Below are 5,739 nucleotides of genomic sequence, written 5' to 3' on the forward strand. Positions count from 1 at the left end.
AAGAAACATATCAAATAGTTTATTTGACATGTGGCTGAGTAGATGTCCTCGCACCGTTTTGTTGTCTTTCTCATATTTCTCGTACGTAGCGAGAACGGCGGCGGCAGTTACTAAGGCATCATCATTCAGAACCGTATCCGCATCATTATCGGTAGCTGGGGTTGGCGACATGGTAGGTGGTGGCTTGAGCAACACGTAGTCAAGATCAAGTTGCTCGAAGAATATCAGGATTCTTTGAGACCACCTTCTATAATTCTTCCCATCAAGTGCATCGAGCTTGGAAAGATCGGGAATTAGTTTGCTCAAAGGTGTTGACATGATTGTAGTATATAGAATTTGTTTCTAAATTGTTGGAAATATGGACTGCAAAACCACACCGTTAGCATTGACAGAAAATATAAACAGTAATTTAAAAGGAATAGATTCGTAAACCGTGTCGTGGTAAAACCACTGCCTTAGAAATGAATTCGCCCCGATGTGTGTAATCGCTACAGTAGGCGGACCGTCCGCTGAGGTTAACACGGTCGCTTCGAATTCCGTACACCCGAAACCGGAGTGGACTGCTGGTGGTATTGCTATTCTTATCGGAAAGCACACAGAGAGAATATTTAGAAAACACTTGGAGAGTGAATTCTGAAATGTTGAGAGTGAGTTGAGAAGCTGAATTCAGATCTCTATTTATAGGCTAGAAATAGGGTTAAAATCGTCCATAAAGAAAACCAGGATTAAAATCATTCTTTGTAACAGCTGAAACGTCTAGATGAACCAGACCACGACCACGACCCGGACGGCGGCGGCAACGGCGATTCGCGAGAGTCCCCCTTGTTCTCTTTCACTCAACAAGAAAGTGAGAAATCCAAACAATAAATACGCATTCCCAATAGTGTTTCCAATACTATGCGGATTGAACATTACCAACAGTTTTATCTGTAATAATCTTACCACACCGCCCGAAAAAAAAATAATAGTGTAAAACTCAAAATAGTTGGAATTGGAAATATTATTACAGTTTTGTTTTCGTTGAAGGATGCAACTAAGATGTTGCCTAGGGACAAGGCAGTGAGTCGTGAAGGTGCCGATAGGGTGGTGGCTGCAGAGCTGAGAAATAATCGGAATATGAGGACGACGCCCGGTGGAGTGGCTGCTTCCATGGCTGCAGCAGCTAGGTTTAATGAAAATCCCACGATTTAAATATATGTTTTGCATATAATAGATTATGGCGTGTGTTGGTTTCTTTGTTTATTTGAAGGTGAATTTTATAACCTTACGTTGTGTTCCCTAGGAACATTATTAGAATTACCCTCTTATGATATTAATATCCTTTGAAACTACAGTTATTATATAATCACGTGCTATATAATTACTACAGTTATTATATAATTACGAGCTATATAACATAACGATATCGTTTGAAATTGTTATTATATATAATATAGCATTCGTAAAATTCCCTTATAGTCTGATTGAAACGGTTCTTCCAAAACTATCTATTTTTATACTTGCAATTATTAAAGAAGCTCTACTTTTTATCCCGAGGTTTGACATTAACACAATCAAATTCGAAATTTACATCTAAACAAAATATTTTATACCTTAAGTATTGCTTATCGCCTCATTTTCAAATCTAAATGATCCGAATTAATTTTATAGAAACACTTTTGAAAGGTTTATAAAAATGCAATTAATTTGGATTAAATACCCAAAATAATCGTCAAACCAACAAGAGTTCCCTTATTGCTTACGTTAGGGTTTGGTCCTATGCATGACTGATCCCAAGTCTCCGGTCATGAGGTGGTGTGATAGGTCCAACTGAGCAAGGGGAAGAAAATAAGTCTGATAGATAGAGTGCTGCAAAAAACATATGCAACGATGGTCGATGGAGATGTAGGATCTTTGGCAGCCGCAAGGAAGTTTCAATTAATCGATTTAGATAATGATTATTACTTGGTTAGATTTGAGGTTGATAGTGACTACATTTCAGTTTTAATGGAAGGTCCTTGGATGATCTTCCGGAGTTATTAAACGGTGCAGTCTTGGAGTAGGAAGTTTTCCACCTTTGAGAGTCGTCCTTCCCTAAGTTATAACGTGGATTCGATTTTCGGGACTTGTTTATCGTAATTATAGGAAATCTCTTCTTTGTATAATTGCTTCCGAAATTGACAATATCATTAATGTGGATTACAACACAGAGGTTGGAGGAAGAGGAAATTTTGCTAGGATGGTCGTGGTTGTCAATCTTAATAAGTCGTTATTACCATGTATCGGCATTGATAGATTTATTCGAACCTCCAACAAATCTGTTTTAAATGCGGGGTTTACGGTCATGGTCAGGATTTGTGTGTGACGTTTACCGATAAAGATGGTCTGAATGAAAAGTAGATGGTTCTGGTTCAGACCGGTAGAAGATATCTATGGGCCTTGGATGGTTGCATCTAACCGACGATGTCATCCTTGGAAGGTACCTGTGGAAGTACTTGTAATACCCTAATTTTGCCGTCAGCAGCACTACAGCAAGTCAACAGCCTGTATAGGTTGTATCAGTTACAAGCTGAGAGTATGTCCTTTCCCATTCGTACAAACTGTTACACCAAGCTGTATTGGCAGAATTAAATGACGAATAAATGAGGAGTAATACATCAGCAATACAAAACGGCAAAAAAAGAAGAGGATTAGCCATTAACAAAAAGAGGAGGCAAGCAACAAAGACGGGACATTCTTTTTCTAGCATTCGAATACAAGCAAGAAAAGTCCCCAGGAGTCTCACCGTTGCATTAAAAAAGAACGAGGAAGCAATAGAAAGTAAAGACCTATTTTGTGGTATTTTCTTTCTTTCTTTTCAATTTCCAGTATGTTATGGGTGTTCTTATTTCTAAACAAATAAACGATGTGAGAAAAGAATGAGTTTAATCTCGTTACCGTTTCTTTTGTTGATCATGTCGTTGTCGGAGTGTAGGTCTCCGTTCATTAGGGAATTCCTTACTGAAAAAACATATAAAAAATTAATTTTTCGAAACTAGAGGAAGGAGAGGGTTTTCAATTCAAATAAAAAAGCAAGAGCTTTTAAAAGAGTAGCTTAGTATAAATCTCGAGGAGCAATACAAAGCAAAAAGAAAAGGGGGTCTCCTTTTCGAAGGAATCATTCTTCTTTATATTAAATCTCAAGAAAATTAGTGGGTTTAAGATTGGGTTACCTGGCTCGGGGATGTTCTGACGCCGAAGAGAGCCTTCGATCTTCGTTCTTCGTGTGTTGGGTCTTTATCGGAGAACCCAAAAGAGGGCCCTGGTCGTTGGTGGCCGTGCTCTCCATTTTCTCTTCAAAGAAATTGAAAAATGAAAGCTCGGTGGTTTAGAGAGGATGCGGCTGAGTTGCTTGGTTTGAAACTAAAGTAGGATATATATTAAAACTTTAGGGTTAATTAGTGTTTAGCCATCGTATCTTTAGGGTAGAATTAGGTTTTAATCCTCCTAGGTTTACCGCGGATTTGCACTTTAGTCACTGCAGGGCTGCTTTCGAATTTACTTTTTTGTTGTTTGTCCTGATTTTGATGTTTTCCCAAATTTATGTTGTAATTATAATTTTCGGGTTATTTAGGTTTAAGTCCTTCATAGTTATGTTTTTTATTTATTTTAATCCTTGTTTTAGTTTTTGATTTATATATCTAATTTTCATTTTATTTTAATTTAGTCCTTAGATGAATTTGCGAATAATTTGAATATAACCCCTGATTATTTTGTTATTCTGATTTAGTTTCCTTTTTAAGATCTATTTAGCCAAACTTTAAAAATCACTTTTTTTTATTATAGTGTACATACATCAACAGAGCATTACTTACATGTCACAATGCATGTGTTTATTGCACATGTCACTTTATATTATATATTATGTATATATTTTCGATAACTTATGCATATTATTTAATATAAAAAACCATCGTGTTATAAAGAACGTGTGTGCATATGCTTTGAAAGTAGTCATTAACATATGCTTTGAAAGTAGTCATTTAATGCTTTAATATATATATAAATACTCATATTTTACAAAGACTTGATTGCTTGCATCTAGACGTGGCCATGATATTTTATTGGTATGATACCATGTGTATAACTCGACTTATAATTATATAATTGGATAAAAGGTAATACTCTTTTAATTTAATATTGTTTTGAGGGGCTTGTCTTAACTCATTAGAGAGACGCTCTCGACGATTTTAAATTAAAAATATATCCCATTAGTGACACCTAAAAATTGATTCTTCACTTAAATTTTGGGAATGAAAGAAAAAGAAATGTTCGACTATTTAAATTTGTCGAGAAAAAGTTGTTAGAACTCATCTAAGATCTAGTCTCGATATTTTTAAATAATCGAATATTCTTTATCTTTCTAAAAGGCTTGATAATTTTAATTTAATCTATTTTAGTGTTTTTGAAAATTATAAAATTCACATTTTTTTTGTTGTTATACGGGATCATAAACCAAATTAAAGTCGAATTTGTAAATTTCATTACAAAGACGTTAATTAACCGACTATATGTCGATTTAGGGCGTTCTGAGAGTGCTAATCCTTCCTCTTACGTAACCGACTCCCAAACTCATTTTCTGATAACACAGACTTCAATTTGTTGTTTAATTAAAATTATTTTTTTATTTAAAATGACAAACATTTTTAGGTACCCAATCACCCTAATCAAGGATTGGTGACGACTCCTCGAACCGTATTTTTTTTATCGTAAAGGAAATCCCAAAATTTTCAAAACAAGCAGTTTTTTAAAATCACATTCACTTTTAATTAAAATTTAATCATAAAGGGATAATTAAAATATGTATGATTTTTAAAATCTTATTTTTTTAAAAAACAAATCGTTTCGACAATACTACAGTCAAAGGAAGGGTGGCAATCGAGTCCACTTCCAAATTTGATGTGATATAGATTGCGGACGGGGAGGAGGATTCTAACTTGGTCAATGTGGAGGTAGGGAGTCCACTTCCAGATTTGATGTGCTAAAGATTGCGGACAGGGAGGAGGATTCTAACTTGGTCAATGTGGAGATAGGGGTTGTTCATAATATTTCTGATGCGAAGGGAGCAGTGATGACGGACAGAAGGAATGAGGGTAAGGTTGATAAGTCCGGTAAATCCAGTAACGAAACAACGAATTTGCCTAGTGCTGCACAAGGAACTAAATTGAAGAATAAAGAAGTGATGGTTGAAGGTAATTATCGGGTTGACCGATAGTTCCCGATCAGGATGCTGAAGCTCAAATCCAAAAATCGAATCTGCTGTCAGGGACACACCGGCGGTTAGAATAGTGAAGGGCAAACAAGGTGTGCGTGCTTCACTTCGGGGGAGATCCAAAACTGGTAAGAACAAGAATATTACAAAAGAAGTGAATCTGAAGAGGTTAAAGGTCAAGAAGCAACTAAATGTAAGCGCCGAGTGGACCTTTATTAGCCGAATGGGTTAAATTGGCAGCTATAAGCTTGGACCAGGCTGCATCTATGTCTTCTGCACGGTTTGACTTGGAAGGTGATGGGGTTGGTGTGGTTGCTGCTCGGCAGACAACTACCGGGGTTCCTGTTAATTGATGTTGACGATGACAGTATGGATAGGGTAGGCCAGGTCGATGGGTAGAAGGTGACCACGGATTCCTGTTAATATCAAATATGCAGCTAGAAAAAATACAATATTTTACATTATTATATTAATGTGCACGGGACAATCACAAAGAAAAAGACTTCGTG

The 5,739-nt window shown here is 36.3% G+C and overlaps 1 long non-coding RNA gene across 1 annotated transcript; it reads right to left on the bottom strand.

Annotated features, from left to right (window-relative positions):
* Positions 1 to 2,219: 2,219 nt before the first annotated feature.
* LOC120165344 lies at positions 2,220 to 3,354 on the bottom strand. Its single transcript, XR_005519807.1, has 3 exons — positions 3,192 to 3,354; positions 2,917 to 2,979; positions 2,220 to 2,592 (listed from the first exon to the last, which is right to left on the bottom strand). It is a non-coding gene; the product is annotated as an uncharacterized LOC120165344 (long non-coding RNA).
* Between the last annotated feature and the right edge of the window lie 2,385 nt (positions 3,355 to 5,739).

Source organism: Hibiscus syriacus, unplaced genomic scaffold, assembly GCF_006381635.1.
Source record: "Hibiscus syriacus cultivar Baekdansim isolate YM2019G1 unplaced genomic scaffold, ASM638163v2 tig00111582_pilon, whole genome shotgun sequence".
Taxonomy (NCBI): domain Eukaryota; kingdom Viridiplantae; phylum Streptophyta; class Magnoliopsida; order Malvales; family Malvaceae; genus Hibiscus; species Hibiscus syriacus.